The sequence below is a fragment of the Papaver somniferum genome, chromosome 7, assembly GCF_003573695.1.
Source record: "Papaver somniferum cultivar HN1 chromosome 7, ASM357369v1, whole genome shotgun sequence".
Classification (NCBI taxonomy): Eukaryota; Viridiplantae; Streptophyta; class Magnoliopsida; order Ranunculales; family Papaveraceae; genus Papaver; species Papaver somniferum.
Window position 1 is genome coordinate 220,755,762 of NC_039364.1, and position 24,025 is coordinate 220,779,786.

A 24,025-nucleotide genomic window follows, 5' to 3' on the forward strand; every position below is an offset into this window, starting at 1 on the left:
AAGATGCAGGCGAACAACCAAATCAATTGCGACAATGGAAGAAGAGATGCACAAAAGAAGCGAACAAACAACTACAAACACGACTTCGTCTTCATCACCTAAAAAATATATTAATATAATGGATGAAGTGTTAAGCAAACAAATAACTACAAAAGAAACAATATCATCGTCGTCGGCTGCGACAAATTATGAAGAGAAACTCAAGGCAAAGAAACGAGGTCAAGAGCAATTCCAACTAAGGGAAAGAATGAAGGATGTTGAGGAAGAGGTCGAATGGGTTAAAAGTTATTACATAGTCAAGAATCTTCACAAAGAACATCAAGATGAGATTATATTTTGTCTTCAAGTTGGTTGGGGTCCTTTCGTTCAACAGACGAGCAAGAAACCACGCTATAATTATGAACCAGCCCACATTTGTTTAAGGACGAATCATGTTAGGAAATTATGCCTCAAGTACAACGAGATTCTCGCTAGACACAGAGGAGATGGGTTCGCGGCACAGGATGAATATACCGCTTGGAGAGGAGAGCGGTTTTATCATTTCGAAGCGGCATTGATAGTTGAAGCTCACACTAAGAAATAGAACCGTACTAGTTTCAATTTTAAGAGTTTATGAAAAGTGGAAATGGTCCACAATCGGATCATGTTAGACCATATGTAATCCGATTATTAAGTTAAAAATTGTCTGTTCTTATGTAATTGTTTCTTCCCAAAATCGGATTACAATATCGTCCACAAAGACCGATTCTGAAAGAATCCCAGACAAGTTTTCTTCAGAATCGGTTTATAATAGTTCATGCGTAAAATGATTCTTGCTTGAATTCAGAATCGGTTTATAACAGTTGCAGTAGAAACTGATTTTGTAAAAGCTGCAACAAACTACCTCCAAAATCGGACTTTAAAAATGTATTAGAAGACCGATTATGTTACAAATTTCATGAGTCCAACGTACCCAAAAAATACAAATCACTTTCATTCATTAAGCTTGGTTCAGTTTGATCGCCATGGTATATCTACTTCAAGGTGATCTCTAGCATCCAAGTAAAACTCACATCATTCTCCTGATCCATAAACCCCCATGTTACCGTGAAAGTTTGTTTGTCGGAAGTATGGCAAGCAATGTTTAACAACAACATGTTGTACTTGTCGGTCTTGTACGTACAATCTATTAACAAAATTTGATAGAAGCATTGGGCCAACTTGATCATCTCCTGATGCGCCAATAAAATACGAGTCACTTTGCCTTCCAATACCTGCTTCCTCATTGTGTATCTGTGTTGATCGGCTAACCACTGAGATTGTTCCATAACCGATGTACCATCCCATTCCCTCTTCCTAAAAGCTTCTTTTGCCGCGTAAATTTGACACAAAGTGCACAAATTATTCTTATCATACTCTTTAATCTTCCTGAGGATGTCACTTGGTTTACACACTTTCATCGACCTTACCGTTTCCAATTGATGTGGTTTCAACCCACAAACGGCCGCGTGTCCAATAAGAGATTCCGGATCATCATGATTATGACAACCATTCATCACTTTATCGAGCTTGTATACCTTACCACTGGGTTCATTGGGTCTACTAACTATAATCTTAAACGGGCAACCAAACTTCTTTGATTTACTAATGTATTCCCTTGTCGTCTTCTTCACGTACGGTCTGTTCTTTGCCAGTGACTTTCTTTCATTCCACCTCTCTCATAAAAGAGTTCCAAATTATCTTGAGTTGAACGACGACCTAAAAATAATGCGCATTTTATCTCTATGCCCTCGTCTATAAACCATTGCTTTGCATCGTCTCTTTCTTTCTATTCCAAATCGGGGAAATAGTGGGCAGAGGTATCAAGACCCAGCAGAGATACGGGTTTAGGCTGATCTTCGTCGAACGCCGCAACAATCTACAACATATATCGACAATTTGAGGATTTAGAATCGGTTTATATGTCATAGTCGAGACAACCGATTGTTAGGAATCGGATTATACGAGCAATTATAAAGTCCGATTAAGGACTTGATAATTTCAGAGAAAATTTTTCATATTTCACAATCGGTTCACATTGCATAACATGTAATCCGATTTTTCGTCCTCTTTTTTCCTGAGATATTTCGTCTCCACAATCGGATTACATATATACGTAAATGAACCGATTGTGAACTTCGTGTATTTTACTGGAATATCCAAGTGAAGGAATCGGCATATGTACATCACCAACAAAAACCGATTTTGGCCACGTACCATCGCGCCAAAAATTTACTACAATCGGATTATATGGTGATGAATAACAACCGATTATGATACCTAATTTGGGGATTTTACCCAAAATCGGTTTATCTGGTGATATCGAATAAACCGATTCTGGTTTTTTTTGTTGTTGAAATTTTTTCCCTTTTTGGGCGATAAAGACGTGCAAATATATGTTTGTAGATCGTTACAACTCATAACTGTTTATTTGAAGCATTATCACCTTCTTTTCCCGACGATATTGTTCTTGTGCCTGAATAATATCCTCAAGCATTCTTTGGTTGACATGCTATTCTTCATTCAACAAATTATCAAATTCGGTAGGATCGAAGTCAAGATTATCAGATGCACCCACTTCTTCATAACTACTAGAGTCTTCTCATCACTATAAAGTTTTATTTTTGCTAAGAAAATCACAAACCCTAGTTTTTTCTTTTTTCCCTCAACTTCTTCTTTCCCTCCAAACCTTAAAAGAGGAAATTAATTTCTACTCTAATCCTAACACTATAATCAAACTCAAACACTAATTAATTTAACAAATACTAGCTTAATTAATCATCACTAATGAATAAGGGCATATTAGGCATTAACATAAATAGGATGATAAGGGGTTTCTAGAGATTACTTATTAATGACCCTTTTTGTTTTAGTCATAGGCCCCATATAATTAGTATAGGCCCCAAATTATCCAGGTTTTTTAATGGAGTGGCAGAAAGTATCAACTAGATTCGAAGAGCCTCCTCTCTTTTTTTTTTCTTTTTTTTTCCTCTTCTATTTTTTTTTGATCTGCAAAAGTAAGAATAGAATTGACATGGCTTAAGGTAAGCAAAAAAGAGTTTACAGACCTGGCAGAGCGACAGAAACTCTGGGAACCCCAAAACCCAAACATTGCTAATGGGTATACCAGTTTATCGAAAAGAGTACCAAATCGCATATAAAAAAAAACTAAGAATAACTTTGTCTTATATGAAAATTAGTCCCTTTCCCGGTAAACTGGTACACCCCATTAGCAGCCTTATATGAAAATTAGTCCCTTTCCCGGTAAACTGGTACACCCCGTTAGCAGCCTTACTTTACTCTTTTAAACTCTAGAAGGATTTAATTTTTACTTTTCTATATGGTTAGCTTTACTGGCATATGTTACCAGTACAAATGTACAATCCTATTATATTTACGTTTTTATTGGCTTAGGTTATTGTATTATAAAATTTGAGTATCTAGGATTTCTTATTTCTGGCAATTTTTCACAGCCATGATTTGGAACTGCCAAGATTTAGGAAAGCATAATATTGTACTAGTAGGAATTTAAATGACATTCTAAATAATCAAAATCCTGACATTTATTTCCCTATTTGAAACCAAGTGTAGATGGTGGATTTTCGACAAAGGCTAAAATTGTAAACCCATAATTATACGAATTTCTGATCCAACAATCAGACATGAGTATTGAGACACGGGTCTCTCATCAAATCTCTGACTGAGAATACTTTCTCTCAGAGTACATGCAGATATGTAGTCTCTCGGCTGGACAACGACATATCTCATGAATACTGAACACTTCAGTAATTATTTCTATATATAATCATGAGATTGGCGGCTCCTAGAAAGCTTGCTTTGCTAGTATAGAGCGATAATGTCTTCAGGATACAAACAACAGTTTTCCCTGACTATATAAAGGATATGAAGCTCCAACAAGCTAATGTCAGAATAATTAATGCTCCTAGACAGCTTGCTCTGCTAGTATAGAGCCATAATTATTCCTAAATTCTTGGATTCATCCACTGAATTTCCGAAAATATTCAAATATTTTCGCAATATTTCGTTACTTCAATCTATGATTCTTCCCAGCAGAATTCCATGGGTTAGTAATAAATATTCAACACACGGGCGTCTAAGCTACCTCCGAGTAAGTCCTGACTCAAATGGCGTAAGTGTACTCAACGATGATGCACTAACAATCACCGCATGAACGAGTATTTCAAAATACGACGAAACGATGAACCTATGCAAAATAGGAAGGAAAATAATAAATAATTAAATATTGACCAAGGTGCTGAGGGATTGAGCTCACAGTTGGCCGGCCGTGCCGTGGCCAATCCCACGCCAGTTTTATATTTTATCATATTTTTTGTTATTTTCCTTGATCTTATGAAAATCCTTTCATTTGAACAAATATCCTTCGTTTTCAGGAAACTCCTCAGTTTCATGGTGTTTCCTTCGCACCAAGGAAATAATATAAAATTGGAAAAAATATTGTGGGGCCGTGATTATTGGCCAACCGTCCATGCCTTGATCCCGGCCGGCCCCACACTTCATGGTTCCTCATTATTTTATTATTATTTCCCTAATCTCATGAAAACTCCTTAATCTCATGGTATTTTCACAAAACCATGAAAATATAATATAAAATTAGGGAAACTCGTGGGATCGGGCCCAGCCGACCGGCCATGCCTCAGCCAGTCCCACACGCCCCTTATTTTATTATTATTATTTTAAGGTTTCCTTGATCCCATGAAATTCCTTGATTTCATGGTATTTCTTTCAAATTATGAAAATTCCTTCAAATCATGGAAAATAATACACAAAAATTACATAAAATTAGGGAAACTTGTGGGACCGGGCCCAAGCCGTCCGGCCATGCCCTAACCGCCCCACACGCCCTTATTTTATTATTTTTATATTATTTTCTTCCTTGATCCCATGGAAACTCTTTCACTTTAAGGAAGCTCCTTAATTTCAATAAAATTCCTTGATTTCATGACATTTTCATAAAATCATGAAAAATATTATAAAATTAGGAAAAGGCACCATGGGATCGTGGTCACTGGCCGGCCGGCCATGCCTTGGCTCCAGCGGTCCCACGCCTCATATTCCTTCATTTTATATTTATTTTCCTTCATCTCATGAAGTTTCCTCAGTTTCAGCAAAACCCTGATTTTGTCATATTTTCTCAAATGGTTGCTCAAACGCACGCCAGAAAATATCAAGATTCTCAGGACTGAGACATGAACGTGTTGACGACGTGAGCATGTTACCTTGACCGAACAGGGTTGTCTCTTTGGCTCGCAATGAGCCGGTCCCACGTATTTTCATGATTTGACCTAATTTGCGCAATTGCACGTATTAGGTCCAAAACTCTTCCAAATAATTTTGGAATTTCATAGAATGATCGTCAGTCGATCCCGTGACCACCTAGGGCCGGTTTCATGACCCCTTGGTCGGGACCTCACCCCTTCATAATTAATTAGTTTTTATCACCTAAGGCTCAGACGAGCATTTTTCGAATAAATGATTAAACCATCATTTAATCATTCTTTCATCAACAAATCACCAACTCTTCAATATACCTTGGTGTTTACTCACATGAGCATATGTGCGCTACATGGTTGATCCATGGTCTCATGTAGCCGATCCCTCTTTCATTCCATGGTTGATTTTGAAATAAACCATCAATTGGTCATCAATTGATCAAATTAGGGTTTCTGAGTCCAAGGATCATAATTCCATATTCGAACACTAATAACTTTACGACGATCTCATGATCAGTATTCTTATTAATTATGCTCGGTTCAACTACCTGTATTCTAATTAATGTTTTATTTTGGTCACGCTACCAATAATTCATCAGACGAGCAACACTTGCTCAGATAAGCAATATTTTCTCAAATCAAGGAATATTGGTTCAACTATCAATATTAAACAATTCATCGAATGAGAAACACTTGCTCGCCTCAACTATCAACGTGAGAATTATACCTCTGTCTCAACAGACACGTTCAATTCATGAGTTTCAGAACATTTTGCAAAATCATGTTCAACTCAGCAAATACATGGACTCATCGTCCCATAAAGTCATGAAGTCAACAACTGACTAATTAACCACGAGACGTCAATCGTGTCACATGGGGGATATTAACTAGGGTTTTGGTCTGGCGTCTACGACACGTGTGTTCATACACACGATGGAATGTGAGCAAGTCGTGCAATCAGTTGAAGGAGTTAACAAAGTAGTGGATGGAAAATCGACCAAGTCTCCGCACGATGAGCAACTGTTTAAAACACGATTTCCATTTCCCCACTCTTTGATTCCATCAACTGTCACACTTCATGGGATCATGGTGTCTACAATTCCAGCAATATAAATAAGTCTCTGAAATCATGATTGAATATACAACGATCTCACGTCTCACAGACAACACGAGATTAACTCAACATCTGAGTAATTACTCTCAACAGAGATTCAATCATTCATAACTTATCTTATTCAGAATTCACAACACACTCACAATCTTTGATTACCATTGATTCCACATATTTCTCATCTTCCCTCCTACAGATCAACCCATCCTCTCTTGTGACCGAATTTACTCTGGAACGTCCATTGTCTTGGTTCAGGTCGGAGTACTACAGATTGATCTCTCGAATTCAAAACACTCCCTTCTTGCAGTGCATCTGTGTGAGGTTGAACATTTCTCTCGGTTCAAGGAGTCTCCTCCGTACTATCGTCTCCTCAATCCCGTGAAAACCGGCAAATCGTTTTGCCCCATCTACACCAAGCAACATTCTTATTATCCTTAGTGGCATAAGGGTTACAAATTTTTTGTTTCTTGAACCCTGAGGTGATATTGGTACATTTACATTATTATATAGCATTTTGGTTTGGCCTGAAAAACAAAATTTACTTCATTGAAAATTTGTACTTTTAGAGGCCTATGTTAGAAAGGCTCAAAAACACTTATGAAAGACCAAATTTGGGTATCCAAACGTGGACCAATGACTAACAGAATTCTACACATTTAGTTGTTCCCAACTGCAATCTTCTTTATGATGTTTATTTATTCGAGTAAAAAATCTTCTTTATATATTCTTCTTACTCTTCTTTCCTCTTTCTTTTTACTTTCTCTTCTCTTTTTATTTTCTCATATCTGCAACTCTATTGTTCTTCCGTAAGTTCCGCTACTGTAATCCTTCCTTCTTCAATCTTCTTAATTTTTATTCATTCCCATATTCTATATTCAAATATGCCTCCAAGTGGCCATAAACATGAGAAAAACTTAAAAGACGTCCAAAAATATCTTGCAGAGAAAGGTTTCACACTTTCTACCATTCCTGGTGAAAGTGCCAAGTCAATTCTATCTATCAAACTTTTTTCTGAATCAATATTGTGATGATCAATCAATTATAATTTCGCTTGGTCAAATTCTCGCAGGTCTTCCCATTCCTCTTTATGATCCATATATTCCTCTTTATGATCCATATATTCCCTTATTTTATGAAATTCTCGCTCACTCGGGATTTTCGCGAGCTATCTTTCAATTGAGTGGGGATTGCATCCGTCTGATATTAGAGTTCGCTAACCGTGGTGCTGGTAAAGGATCTCTGTACTCCAAAGAACTTAGGGATCCTAAATTCGCAGATTGGAGATAATTGTTGAGAAATATACAGTAGCGAGCTTTTTTGAAAATTATGAATTGATCTCATGAAGAAAGAGAATACTCGCTGGGGTATTCGTTTGAAAAGGAAAGATAACATTGATGAAGAAAATACTTATGCAAGATATTGATTGGCATTCTGGTAAGAACACAACTCCTCGCCAATCCAAAGATGATAAATGGTGTGTTTTTCCCTTGATGCTAAAGGACCTTATATGCTGGATCAAATTCTTCCTGAGAATCTCGCTACCTATCAACCTTGGGTATTCTCTTGGCCCGAGAAGGAGAAAGAGGTATGTTTCTTCCAGTTTCGCTCACTTTTATTTCTTTATTTGTCTTTATTTTTGTTCGCTGACCCTTGCGACATTCTACAGATCCAAAAACTGAAAGATAGTTATAACAGGACTGGGAAGGCTAGTACCTGTTAGCTCTTCGCTCATACACAGATGAGGTAAGAAATTCTCTTATGATTTTAAACAGTATATGTTGCTTCCATTTCTTATTTCTATTGTGTGTGAAGATTATTGCTGAAATAGAAGACCTGCCAATGTTGCGAAGACTGGTGATAAAGGCAAAGGTGCTCTTCGCAGGGAAAAATCAACTGCTCCTCCTTCAAAGAAGAAAAAAAGTCCGTTCTTCTCCTTCAAATATTCCTTCTCATGAAAATTCCGAAAGTGACAAGGATGATGAGGATAATGATGACCTTGCCGCAAGTGAAGATTCTCCACCTGAATCTTCTATGGCTAAGCTCTCTGGCCTCTTTTCTGATTCTTTGCAAGGAATGGGAGATCCAATTCGCTAACACCTGCAAAGCTCTCGCTACAATTTGCGATGTCCCTTTACTGGATGGTGATAGTTCTCTTCGTGGAGTTTCTAGATCAGTGACTCCCGACTTCTTGCATTCTCTTAATAGTCTGGTATACTTTCATCCTTTTACTTCTTCATTGTTGTAACTCAAAATCTTTCTATATTAATACTTTTTATATTTTCTCGCAGGCTGGAAAATTTCTTCTGTTGCCTCAGATCTAGAGAGGAGACGCGAAAATCTTGAAAAGAAGAATCTTCAATTTCGCACAAAGAATGAAGAATTGGAAGCTGAAGTAAATGTCTTCGCGAGAAAAACAGACAACTAGAAATTGATTCTTCTTCATATAAGAACAAAATCTCTAGTCTTCAGCAAGCTAATAATCAGCTCTATGGTATGTTATTTTCCTTTCCCTTCATTCATTCATCCTGTTGTTTTATCTTATTTAATGATCCTTTTTGCAGACATTTATGGTCTTTCTGATGAAGCTACCTTCTTCGTTCATTTCCTAATGCCTTGGATAATGATACCCTTCTTGAGCGTCTTAATAATTCTTAAATAGTTTCTCAAATGATAGAATTTCATCTCTTTCTCTGAATGAGCTTAGATCTAAATTTCGCCTCTTAGAAATTGACCATAGATCTAGTTTAGGCTTAGCCAACCGATTTAAGCGTCTCCTTCTTGATTCTAAAGAGAAAATCAATGAGTTAAGAACCAAAATTAGCGGTCTCATAGATGATAAGGATCGCATCTCTGATCAAGGTGCTAAGGCTTTGGCGAAATTCCAAGAGACTCTTCTTGAAGTTCAACTTGAACGAGATGAAGCTAGCCGCAAGAACATCGAGCTCTGCGAAAGAGAAAACCAAATTCGTTCTCGTCTTCTTATAAGTAATGAGGATGAATTTGTTTGGGCTGCGAAAATCTTAGATGATGCCAGAAAAGATTTAGGTGTAAATGTTAGTCTCCAAGTTGAGCATACAGCCTTGATTAGAGATATGATTTCTGACAGAGAAGGTTATTAACTGCTCTTCTTTACTAATCTTTTGTTCTTATGAATTTTCATCAAGTTAATAATTGATTGTCTTTTGCTCGCAGATTCTGAAAGTAGATATCGTGAAAAGATTGAGGAACTGAAGCTGAAAAGAGGAACTTGCAAAGAATCTTTCTTCTCGCAACGACAAGTATTCTAGATTAAAGAATCAAATCAAGATCACTGTTGCGAACTTTAAGAATGATGCTATGCATTTTCGAAATCAAACTATCCAAATGGTTTGTGACGACCATAGTATCCCTCATTCTGATTATCCTTGTCTCTTGGAGGAGATCCCACAGAATACTCCCAGTCTGATTATTTCTGATAGCGAAGCTGATGATGATGAAGGTCTGATGGTGATGAAGATTCTGACGCAGACGAAGAAGGGAACAAGTCTGATGAAGATGATGAAGGATCAACTAAGAAGTAGTCTTTGCTTCTTTCTTTGATCCTCTGTAATACTTGTACATTTATTCCTTCTTTCTGTATATTTGTGTTTCTTTCATTTTGACCTGCATTCATTAAAACAATTCTTCCTTGCAATACAGTTAATCAATATAATCATTAATTTTTGAATTTTTGTGTAAATCTATCATATGGAGACAAATAACATTTTCTAATTTCATTCATTCCCATACTTGCCTCTGTTATTTGTATCCAAATGAGAGATTTTATAAATTTTTCTTATTTTGTGCCTCAATTTCGCAGTTAATTATGTATAATTTCGCAATCTTATGCGAAGTGAATTTTGATTCTTTTCAAAATCTCATTCCTGTGTGGTCTTATTTTGCCTTCCTAATTAAAGGTCTTATTATGCCACCTCTTGTCATTGCGACAAAATCGCAGGACGTCCTTGCACTTTCATGCAAAAACCCATTGATCTTGCCTTAACTTTTTCTTTTGTATTGTGGCCTCTTCAGGAATGTTGCGACAATATGACAGGCCTAAATATTCTTGCGAAAATAAAGCCCCATGACATTGCCGTCTTGCGACGAAATCGCAGGACGTCTTCGCACTTTCATGCGAAAACCCATTGATCTCGTCTTATCTTTTTCTTTTGTATTATTGCCTCTTCAGGATTGTTGCACAAATATGACAAGCCTTAATACCCTTGCGATAAAAAGCCTCATGACATTTGCGTCTTAAGACACTTATCAGCTCCCTAATGGAGGGTGCCGCCCTTATCTCCCCCTGGTTCCCCTTCAAGGAGGCGTACTTCTACCATACAAGGTTAGCTCCTCCCATCCAGTCTTAACAACAACCAGTTGTTTTCGCAGCCTCTTATCCCTTTTACCTATAGGGCTTATGGTTACGAGACTGCACCCTAAGTGGGGTTTTCTTCAGGCCGAGTGCAGTATAAGCCAAGACTTGTCAAGAATGGCAAGGTACGCTTCAAACGCCCCTGGCACTCTTGACTCAACCGTGTACCTCGGCGCCTTGATCAGATCTGCACTCCTTGGGAGAGTCCTTATTACCTTAGTCGCCCAACCTAAGTCATATGCTTAAGCTGAGAATCCAAGGTGCCTCTCCCGGATGGGCTTTATTGACCCCAAATCTCCATGACTCAGGTTCCGGTGGCGGTGTAGCCTTTCCCTGAGCCATGCAACAGGTACCCCCTTATATGACGTACTTTAGGTCTTACATTTGCCTCTTGCGAAATTGTATTCGCGAACTAGGGTGTACGCCATAAAGGTTCCCCTTCTCTTTTGTCATTTTCTCTGATTGTCTTCTGTAAAATTCATTATCTCTGCGAGTCTCGCACATCATCATATTGTATTTGCATTTCGCAATCTCAATTTTGTCATTCAATAAAATGTATTTTTGAGAATTTTACTTATTGCGAGAGTGTCGCAACAAATTAATCATTCATACATTTCTTGTTTTATTACCTTTGCCATCCTCTGCTTCTTTATTTTCTGCTACTGCTTCCTTGGTAGTGGTATGTTCATCATTTTTATTCTGAGCTAGCATTAGTTTCGCAACATCTCTTCTTCTTTTCTTTCGATTGCATCCACCATCAACCTCTCACTTCTTTGTGTCTCTTTGATTTTGTGTCGCCAATTTTCCTTCTTGTTTGCTCTTCCTTCGCAAGATTCTATCTCAGTTTCGTAACACCTCTTTCCTTCAACCCAATCTCCCTTTATGATTCCTACACCGCTGGGGTGAGGGAATTTGATGCACTGGTGGAAAGTTGAAGCTACACCTAGAATCCCATGTAGCCAAGGTCGACCAATTAATGCATTGTAGGGTGATTCTACATCAACGACACAGAATAGATTTCAGAAGATATTCCCTTCAATGGAATTCGCATAGTAACCTCCCTTTAGGCTTGTTAGCAGTACCATTAAAACCATATATCTTATATGTTGATGGTATAAGATCATCATCTCTTCCTCCCATAGTTTTATAAGTATGATAAAATAAGATGTTCACAGAGCTTCCAGTATCGATTAGAATCTATTAATTGCCCATGAATCTTCAGCTTCATCATCCTCATCTTCTTTCGGTTTTGGATTAATTTCTAATTTTCTACCAATGGATTATCATGTACCTCTTCACCTTCGGGGATTTCTTCTGCGGTAAAAGAAATGATTGTTTCTGCCATTCCTCTAGTGGGAGATTTTCGCAATATTCATAACTTCTCTTCCATCATTATCTCTTGCGAACACTCTACTAAAACATTGTCATGAAAATCTTCAATTGTCTTGTATGAATGTACGATAGAGTGACAGAATAGATTCTTTGCTTTTGCACCAACTTCTATGAAGAATGTTTCCTTCTTTTTCATCGTGTTTACTTTGTGATTCTCTGGTGGTGGTGGTAATGGTTGAGATTGTGGGTGTCCTACCAAAAAGTGGTTTAGTTTTCCTTGATCTATCATTCTCAGAATAATTCTTTTTACATTTCTGCAGTCATTTGTTGTATGTCCATGAAAATGATGATAAGAACAAAACTCATGACTTCTGTGGTTTGGAGGTGGTTCCGTTCCCATGTTCCATGGTATTGGTATATTCTCCATTAAAATTATAGCTTCCCATATTTTTTCCACACTTGCATTTAGAGGTGGCATCTTGATTTCTTCCCATACTACCTTGTGACCTCCTTGTCCCCTATTATAGTTTTTTCTTTGACCTCCATAAGTTTCTTGTAGTTGATCGAGTCTTTGAATCTTTTTATTTCCACCACGATTGTAGAAATTTCTTTCTCCTTCATACTCCTATTGATCTCGGCTTCCCATAGCCACCAGTTTCTGTTGGTTGTTACCTGTCACCTTCCGTTATTGTACTTGCGATGTATTCGCTACTGTGTTTATTAGCTTGGGTAATAAGCTTGCATTCGCTGTTTGTGAACTGGTGTTCGCAACTGGGTATGATTCCATTTCATTTTGCTTTCCTCCAGAGCAATATAATCTTCTTGAAGTTCTCGCAATTCAGTCATTGTGATCGTATTCTTGACTCTGAAAATTTGGACATACAATAGGTTGGTTGCAAACATAGCATTGATGAATGATAATATAAGATATATCTCATCTACACGGCCAGCCATTTCGCTACACATAGTCCTCCATCTTTTAGTTAGGTGCTTCAAACTTTCACCAATCATTTGTTTTAATCCAAACACGTCTTCAATACCAGGTCGCGAAGAATTATTACTTATATATGCCCCCAGGAATGTAGTCTGCAAATGATTGAAGGATGTTATTGTATTCTTTGGTAGACCTTCGAACCATTTTAACGCCTCCCCTGTTAAGCTAGATGCGAAATACTTGCATAATACAACATCATGATTTTCCCATTGCAACATGCACCTCACGTAGGCTTTAATGTGTTGAATTGCACAAGTTGTTCCATCAAAAATGTTGGTTAATGCGGGCAAATTGCATTTCGGTGGTATTCCTCCTAATTGTACTTCCCTTGTAAATGGAGTTTTCGCAGCTTCTTCTATAGCTTCATACAATTGTCTTCTGCCTACTTCTCCTCGATTATTTAGCATTCCTCTCATTTCTTCTAACTCTTTCAATATTTGTTTATTTACACCTGAATTTTGATCCATTGGTCTTTTTAATTTCGCCTCTATTCTTCTGCGTTCATGTCTTTCTTCTCTCGCTAAATTTTTCATTTCTTCTTCATTATCCTCATCTCATCTTCTTCTGGGAGTCTCTTCTTCATCTCTATCTTGAACTCGCATATGATTATCTCTCTCATTTTCCCCTTCATGATTTTGTTCATTTCTTATTAACTCCACTCGCTATCTTTCAGCCATCCTCTGTATTCTATCATATTCTTCATTGATATTACCATTATTCCGGTTTTGTGTACGCTTTCTTTCTCGATTGTCGTGATTGTTCTGGCGAATTGTCTTTTGAAGCTCTTGTTCTTCCATTTCCTCTCTCAATCTTTCACGTTAGCAAATTAAACGTGCTTGTTCAGCATAATGTCTTTCAATTTTTTCTTCAATCGTTTGTTGATTTCTTTGAGTTTCTCTTTCATGTAAATTTCTCCTTCCTTCCTCTCGATTTCCTTCGCCATCTTGATCATTTCGTCCCTGACGTTGTCCGTTCTCTTGATTTCTACCATTTTTCCTATCATCAAAAGTTTCATTTTGTGGAACATAACGATCATCAGCTCTTTCTCTATTTTCGCGATATTATTTATTAAGATTTGATATTTCTTCTTGAATATTGTTTCTAGCATTAATTGTGGGTGAGTTTCGCCTCGTCTCTCTTCTAGTCGATCTTGAATATGATTTCGTAATACTTCTCGATTTTCTACCATGTAGTCTCATATTTTCCATCCTCAATTCGTGATTTTTCCTTGTTAGATTTGCACGTTCTTCTGCCTCAGCTCTTCTTTCTTCATGTATTCTTCGTCTCAACGTTTCTAATGCTCCAATTTCCTCATCTCCATGAATTATTCCTTCATATGCTTCTTGATTTCTCTCTACCTGTCTATGGTTTCTGGTTTGCTGCTCTTCTTCTGCTTCTTCTGCGTAATTTGATTGCCAAGTGTGTATACTCACCCTATCATAATCTATATTCCTTCCTTGTACTAGTGTTTGTTGAACTGGTGGTTGAATTTGATTTTCTCCATTATTTCTCATTCTAGTAGATTATCCCATTTCACTTCTTTCTCTTCCAGCAATTCTCTTGCTTCTTCTAACAGTAGTTGGTTGTTCTGATGTATTTCTTCTCCTAGCCATTTCTTCAATGTTAACGAATTGCAAGAAATTATGTAAAATTCTTAATCAATCACTCCAAATCTTTACAAATCTCAATATTAATCTTCAATTTTTTCTAGAATAATCTTCGATGCGTCCCTGTTTCTAGCGCCATTATGTAGTTGCAGGAAATCCTACACTACACCCCTCATATGATTTCATTAACACTCAACTCATTTTAGATTAACAATCTTAATTTTATTGATGAATCTTTGAACAATCTTACAAGAAAAGATAAAGGAATCAAGAATAACCACTGCTCTAGATTTTCTCTCTCCTATTTACTTGTTTCTTATTCAAAAAAGATCTCTCCCATTTTTCTTCACAGTTGAACGACTATTTATAGGGAAATACATAGCAGATGACAGCTAATCTGTCCTTTATTTTCGGATATGGCTTGCGACATTCTCGCAACCTTACAAATGTTAATCTCGCAAACTCTCTAATTTTCGTAGGATCATCACATCTTTCTCATGATTTTAGCTGACGTCGTTTATTATATAGTTTCTGAAATTTTTCTGCGACGCTGTTGTGTTGTTTTGTTGACAATTTCGCTGAAATATTATTGTTGCGAGATTCTGATCCTACAATATATGTATGAGGATAACCATAGGATTCCGTCGGATATTGATCATATCCAAAAGATTGGTTTTGATTATACCCATAGGATGGTTGCTAGTTATCATATGAATGAGATTGAAAACTATATTGAATACCACTAATATGTGATTGATCTTGTGCTCCGTACATGTTATTTCCATAAGGAAACATGACGACTCACAAGAAAAATAAAATCAAAACAAAAATCTAAAAACAAAAAAGAAAATAGAAACAAGCTAAACAAATAACAAATCAATTAGCAACTGCTCCCCGGCATCGGCGCCAAAATTTGTAGTATAGTGGTAAGTATTCCCGCCTGTCACGCGGGTGACCCGTGTTCGATCCACGGCAGCAGCGCCAAAATTTGATGGGATGTCGTAGGCACAACAAATTAATAAAGATATTTCCCACTAATTAACTGGTAGTATAGATGTAGTAAGAGATCATTCCCACAACGAGCTGTGTAATTGATAGGTTATTTGTATTAGCAAAATAAAGTAAATAACAAAAGGGGGTTTTGGTTGTGAGATAAATAAAGAGACAATAAGAAGAAAGGGATGATTAAGGAATCCTTCGACGTTACCAAGCGATAACTGGATTAGAATACATATCTATTGTTCGCAAGAACCATTCATCACCAACCGTAGAATAACAGCTTGATCACTGTTATCCTCAAAACTCCTTCAATCACTGGATACGGAAGTTCTCGACTACCAGATTCTATTCAACGAACCACCAAGTAGTAGATCACTCAAGGTGTGATCCAATCGAACGCCTTAAGCTTTGTGAATTTATGTTGATCCCAATAGTTAAACTCTTAGATCAAGGTTTACTTGCTGGTGTTGTCTTCGCACACGATTGCTCCACAGAATCCCTCTGTAAGGTCTCGCGATTTCTACTTGTGTAGAGAGTTATTCGACGATTACTTATCTCATAACTCTTACTATCAATAGAACAATCAATAGACTAATCTATTATGCATCCCAAATCAATCTAAGAATCACTCATAAACCCTAGGTATGGTAAAGACAAACGATGATGTTAAAAACTCTCAATATATTTGTATTATTAATAAAGCTTCACGCTTAGAACATTGAATTCATCCTTAATCAACAAAGGATTCAGCTACTCATATTACAAAGAAGATGAATAATGGCGGTTTCCCCCTAAAGGGATAAACCCTAGGTTTTGATATAGAACTTGTGATATGAGACTCGATGATATGTGAAAGTCCTAATACCTATTTTTATAGGTTTACATTGCTTGGCTTTCAAGTATTTAGTTCGGTTCAAGAACCCGACCCGAAAATACGAAATAACGACCCCAAACGTGACCTTAGGCCTTCACAAGTATGCATACCATTTTTTATACTTGTTAAGTATGCGTACCGGTATGCGTACTTAAAATTCCAGCAGAAATTTTCGGAAGTAAAGTATGCGTACCCGTTTGCATACTTTACTGTCTTCGGTATTCGATAAAAGCTTGTTTTGACCACAACTTCTTCGTCCGAAATCGGAATGACCTCATTCTTTTTGAATTCTCTTTATATTTCAATTCTCTTCAAGACGGTGATGATAAATCCTTAATTTGAATGAGTTAATCTCGGTCTTTAGCATGTGTCTTGATTTTGAGCGTTTTGCTCCTTTTCGTCGCACTTCTTCCACTTCTCTTGGACTTGGGCACTTGGATACTTGGAATATTTCTCTTCATAACTCTTTTCAGCACTTTGTAGCTCCTTTTTGGATGATTCACTTATTAGATGCAAATAAGAGAAAACAAGAGTAATAATATGAATACATGCAAGAATAATAACTAAAACCAGTATGGAATGGATACTAAAATCATATGAATTATGCACTTATAATCCTTACATGATAAATGGATATGGAGATATGGTAAAGAGAAAAAAAAAACTCTGGATATCAATTGTTCATCCAAAGTTTGGTGGAAATGAAAATGCTTTTCATCCTAATTCTTCTAAAAGTCCGGTTAGTAGGAGCCTTTCGGCAGGGATTTTAAAAAGCAAGGAGTTTGTTATGCAAAACACTAGTATCCAGTTACAAAATGGAGACAATTGTTTGTTTTGGAAGGACTACTAGATCAATGATCAACAATTCAGTCACTCTTTTCCTACCTTATTCTAATTTTCAAGGATAAAGACGCTTCTGTCAAAGAAATGGTTTCTTATTCTGATGGGATTACAGCCTGGAACTTCAACTTTGGCAGAAATATAAAGAATAGTGAAATAAATGAAATATCGCAACTTTTAAAAATGTTACTTGAACCCTCTTTCTTCACTGATGTTTTTGATAGCAGGTTTTCTAGACCTGCAAACAACTTCTTTGTGGCTAATGTTATTCACAATTAGAAGAAGGGGAGTTTTGGTATTACCTTACAAGATGCTTTGGAATCCAAGAATCCCACAAAAGGTAACATTTTTCACATGAACACTTTGCTATAATGCAGCTCTAAAAATTTATAAACTAAGGAATGTCATTCTAATTGGAAATTTTTTTGCTCTATCTTTAGTAGTCAAAATATTCAGCCGTATCTTTAAAAGAAATCCATGGAAATATTTTTTGGTTGAGAATTTTATCTCTGAGATACAATAACGTGGAAGACTAGAGAGTAATACAAGATGCATCTTCTATATATCTAATTGATATACACTAAAAAAAAAAGAGATCTTGCAAGATATAAACTATGATTCTTGAACCAGGTATAGTTGATTTTAATACGAAAGATTCTGATCACTTAATACCACATAAAAGTTGATGAAAAAGCTTATTATTAGTGATGCAACCATATTGCACAAGGAAGCTTTGAAAGTAATTAACGTAACTCGTGACGACTTGAAGTGACTTTTTTGTTTTTAATCTTTTGCTGGTCTAATTGTGAGTTCTGTTGGATTTCTATTTTCTCGATTCCGTTGGATTTCTATCTTCATCTGAAATATATACACTCAAAAACCTAATTGGAAAGAGAGATAATCTCACTCTTCTCACTTAATTCTCATCTAGGTTGCAAATCAGAAGGAGTAAATCGTTCTTCAACTTCCATAAAGAAGAGCCAATCTTCTTAGGAACATAAAAAAAAAGAAAAAAAAAACAAACAAGTTGATAAGAAGATGGAGTTTTTCTCCTTCATTATGTTGTATACGGAGGCTATTACTCACTCTGTAAACAGTTGAAGATCGTGAGCTACTTTAGCCTTACATAAAACAGATTACAATATCGACAGTGTAGATTTTCCCGGGTTTTTCTGTAAAATACGTCTGAATATTTCAACTCCTAAAGATTCTAACTGGGGTTAAAAAGGAGGGGGGTTAGATGACGTCATAAAAGGCCACATGCCTTGCAATGGTGCTGCTAGATCAACTATGATCTAGCAGTGCTAAAGCAGATTCTTTTCCATTCTAATTAATGGTTGCATCATGTGAAAGAAAGCGGCTGAATCAAATGCCCATATTTTCTTACACTGTGAATAAGTTCAAGTTATCTGGAACTATTTTCTAAACTGTTTCGGGGTGCATTTAGTGTTTCCTAATTCTGTCAGATATTTCATTTGGGAATAGGTTAGAAGGAAAATGAGAGCAAAAAAATGGCAGATTTGGGACTTATTATCTTTGCAATATGGTGGATCATTTGTCTTGAAAGAAACAACAGAGTTCTCATGTGAGGTATAAAACTACAAAAATGATTAATAGATGAAGTTAAGAGTTTGATTTTCAACTGGGTTGTAGCTTTAAATCTAAATATTTTTTATGGTCTTTCTATTGATATGGTCATCCGCTGACATGCAACCATTATGCAACTATTAGTTTTGCTAGAACATCATTTTTTGTAATTTTTTCTTAGTGTTTTCACTGTTTGTAAATCTCACTAAATTCTTTAATAAACTTTGCCTTTTTTGAATAAAAAAAATCCACTTAACTGAACTTCAATTTATTCTTCTCATACAATAAACAAAATTCATTTTTGAACTTTCACTAGGAAATATAAAAACTTGGGTTCGACTATGGAAAAAAAATTCAACTTGAGCCGAAAGGAAACTAATAAAAAATAAATAAAATGATTAAAGATAATAATATTATAAAATTATTCAGAAAGGTGTTGTAGCCCAGCTTGTTCCTAGGGTTCCAACCAACTTTTTGTAATTCACTTTTCTTTCTTAAATAAAATTTTTTGTCTTAAAAAAATTAAATAAATAAAGGATCATTTGATGTGCTACTAGGATATCATGTTATCCCTAAACAACCTGGCTAGTTTGGGGCCTAATCCAGTTATTTGGGGCATTGTACTAGATGATAGAAAGGTTATTATAAATAAATTTTACACAACCCCTTATCCAACTATTCTCTCACTACCTATTTTACCCCTGATTAATTAGCGTTAATTAATCATATTAAGTGTTAATTAATTGTGTTATATGTGAGATCAACTAATGCAACGATCTTCAAAGCACTAAACAACTGATTTTTTTTTTATTTTTTTCGAAACACTGCAAAGAATCGGTTTACGTTCATGCACTTGTAAACCGATTTTGGGTAGTGTTCTTTGGTATTCCGGGAATCGGTTAATGTTTGTGTAGATAAAATCTGATTCTCCTAATCGGTCTTTGTTGGCATCATATATAAACCGATCGTTTCATATTCGTAAGAAAAAAAAATCATTCATTTCAAATCTACTTCTTTACGTAAGAATCGCGGATGTGCTTAGCACGTGTATAAATCCTTTGAACCCCTAGGTGACCCTAGTGGACGAGTTATAGTCTCGTGAGGGTTTGCTAGAGGTGTACCCACAAACCTACACAAAAACGACTAAAACTATCAATCTTCGTCCGAGGAATCCCAGTACGATTCACCCACCATGAACTCCGGCCCGTAATCCGGAATTTTTGATACCATGAAGTTATAGCTTGCATCAAATATGAATGCTTCCCCCTTTTCCTCCAAGTAGCGCGCTTTCACGGCTTCATGCTACAAAAACACCATATAAACTTACTTTGTTAGTTACAAATTGGTAAATGTATATTGTGTAAAATAAACCATAAAAAAAGTACTCACAAAATTTTGAAGGGACATGCTAAAGTGGCTAGCATTCAAAATCTGTTGTTGGATAGATATAAAGGCAACTATGGCATCTAGGATGACCTGGTGCCTATCATGGATTTGTTGAAGACTTCTTCTATTCGGGTTCCCATAATCTTTCCTAAATTTGTTATTTATCTTCCCCCAAAATATCTCGGACGAGGAGTGATCAACTCGGCTTTCGGTGTATCATGCTTTGGTGATTGCCAAATCTTCCGCGGAGTCAAACGATGTCATTTCTTGTATGCGGATGTATGAAATGAGTAGGTGTGGAGTATATGCAGTGAGAGGGAATAAAATGAGCAATTTTGGGGCAAAATGGGTTCAAGGATGAAGTTTTTATATATATAGAAATACCCCAACGACTAGTTTTTTGAAAAAAAGTGAAATAATTTGGCACAATTGGTCTTCTCGAATGTCCATAAAAACCGATTGTGCTTTCATGCCAAATAGAATTGGTCTTTATGGTTGTCAACATAACCCGATTATGTGCATGTAAAAAAATTGAATTTTCATCGATAATAATCGGTTTATATATTTTCACATGTAATCTGATTCTTACTAGAAAAAGATCCAGAAAAACTGTATTTCTAAGGCTTGAAGAATCAGATTATACTGACATCCACATCAACTGATTCCATGAGGATGCCACAATAATCGGTTTATGTGGGGGTGTCGTACAGCCCGATTGTGTGCTTGTATTTTCAAAAGAAAGTATGAAGCATGCATATACTTGTTTTACGATAAACCCACTATACACATAATCATAAATAAAACTTTAAGTGCATTAAGTTCAAACCATTATCATCCAAAATATAAACCATAACCATCCCAACAAAGTATTAAAAACTTAAAACTTAAACCACCAAAAGTCTTAAAAGCTAAACATATAATATCCAAAAGACAACATCAGCATCATGGAGCACCAGGAGCAACAACACCAGGAGTAGTAGCGGGATCGACAACAACATCTTCAGCAACACCCGCTGCAACAACAATAGACATTTCTTCCCACGGGATATCATCCTCAGCGTCCGCCTCCCTCAGTGATGCAATTTCATTCCTCCTTCTTCTGGCAAATCGGATGGTCTCAATCAGCTCTTCCATTGAAAGCTGGTCCAATAGTTCCAACGCCTGCACTTATACGTGCTCCTTTCCATGATCTCCGGTTTTATGACACCATCCTCTTTCTCCATGGGGCGGTTGAAGAAGATCGGGTGACTGAAGCCCATATCTACAACAAAAAGATCACAATCGGTTTATAAAACAATACATGTAATCCGATTCTAACTTCAAAAACACGCAGGAAAATAAAACCCTAACAATCAGTTTATGTGGTACGTATATAAAAATCGATTGCGAAATGGAATCTGAAGAGACAACTCCACAATCGGTATGTTAACACGTCAATAAAACCCGATTCTATGAGCACAGATTAAAAAAAAAAACTACTCATATAAACCGATTCCTTTGCGTGCTCTTCATGGCCGAAGAACAAAAGCCGAAATCGGTTGATACGATATGTCAACATAAACTGATTCTGGGAAAATCAGATATTTTAATTTTTCAAAATCGAAGTTTTAAACATGTAAATCAATGAAGAAATGCGAACCATAGAATAGGTTGATGGAGATTTACCTTTTCTTGGTTGGATCGGAGATTGTTTGAGAAGAAGATCAGAATTTTTTATGGAATTTGGAAGGATAAGATGAGAATAGAAAGTTCTTTTGTTTTTTTTTTTTGATTTTTTTTTCAAAATGGTAATGAATTAATCCCTCCGTTTCTTTTTAATAGTCTGGTTTCCTAAAATAAATGTTTCAAAAAAATAGGCTGGTTTCCTAATTGGGAAAGTCAAATGTTACTTTAGTTTTCTGGGACCACTTTTCTCTTAACTTCTTTTGATGACAAGTGTCAAGTGGACCATTTCACTATACTTCTTTTGCTGACAAGTGTCATGGGGACCATTTCACTTCACTTCTTTTATTGACAAGTGTCATGAGGACCACTATCAATGATTAGCTCTCTTAATTTCCTTAATTTTCTCTAAAAACAAAACCTGCCTATTAAAAAGGAACGGAGGGAGTAGTATTTATATGTGTTAGTTTTAGGAATTAATTTAGGGCAAAATTAGTCTTTTTATCAAGTTTGGCACCCCCATAGACATTTGTAATTATATAAGGTGGGAGAGGAATTTAATAAGGCCCCAAATAACTGGACTAGGCCCCAAACTATCCAGGCTAAACAATGGATGACCTAATAACTCAATGGTTCCCCAAATAAAAGAACGATTGTTTAGGGACCATGGTTCTATTTTTAGTAAGACATTTAGAAGTAAATCTAGGTCACCCCTTATCTAGATATTTATATTAATACCTAAACTACCCTCCTGATTAATTTTGGGTAATGATTAGCTAGTGTAATGATTAATGAAATGATTAAGTTAAAGATAATTAGTTAGATTAAAAAAATCGGATGGGTTTTCTTAAAAAGAAGTAGAATTATTGAGTAAAGTTAGAGAAGATGAAGAAGAAAAACATGGAAAATTAAAAAAAAATTGAGTTCACTAAGCTTGAGTCATCTGAATCATGTAACCGTACAAAACCGGAGGAAGAGTATTTGAGTGCCCAGGTATGCTTCAAACTTAGATAATGTTGGTTGAATTTCTCTAAATTTTCAAAAAAATGTAAAATTTTGAAGTAGATTTGGCCTTGTTCGGTCACCTTATGTGAAGAACATGTAACCGAACACATCTGAAAGTGTAATTCGGTTACTTTTTCCAAACACGCAGGTTACCGAACAAGCTCGTTAATGGAGGTTTTTAGTCGTTCGGTTAACAGACATGTTACCTAACTTTGTTTATAGGATTTACAGAGTAATGTTCGGTTTGCCCACAATGTTACCGAACTTTAGGGTCTAGAAGTTCGGTTGGTTCACAAACAATATCTAACCGAACTTTACGTGAACATAAGATTTTATCAAGTTTACATAGTTCGGTTGGTTCGCAAACTTCATACCAACCAACTATTTAACCGAACTTTACGTAAAAAAATTTATACCAAGTGTAAAAAGTTCGGTTGGTTCGCAAACTTTTACCCAACAGCATATCTAACCGAAATCAATATCAGAGTGAAGTTCGGTTAAAGTAAAAACTTAACATTTTTGCGAACGAACCGAACTTTTGGACTTCTCATTATTTTCGTAAACTAAAGTTCGGTGATATCCTTATTTTGCGAAGGAACCGAACTTATGGACTTGTGTTGTTCTAATACAAGAAGTTCGGTTAAAAGTATTTTTTGCGAATCAACCGAACTCTGAGTTCGGTTAAGAAAAAAATAATTCGTGATAACCGAACTTTTTGCAACGTAACCGAACTAAAAGTTCGGCTGAGACTTGTTTTTTGCGACGTAACCGAACCTTTCTTTAAAAAAAAAAACCCTCCATTAAACCTTTCTGCAACTTCCATTTTCAACTCATTTTGATGATTACTTCTCATTTTTTCAACCAAAAACAAATGACAAATAATGGGTTTGTGAGAATATCTTTGTTAATGATTTAAATTAAGTTATATATAAAGGTGGTGGTGATAATCAGAGGTGGTGTTGGTAATC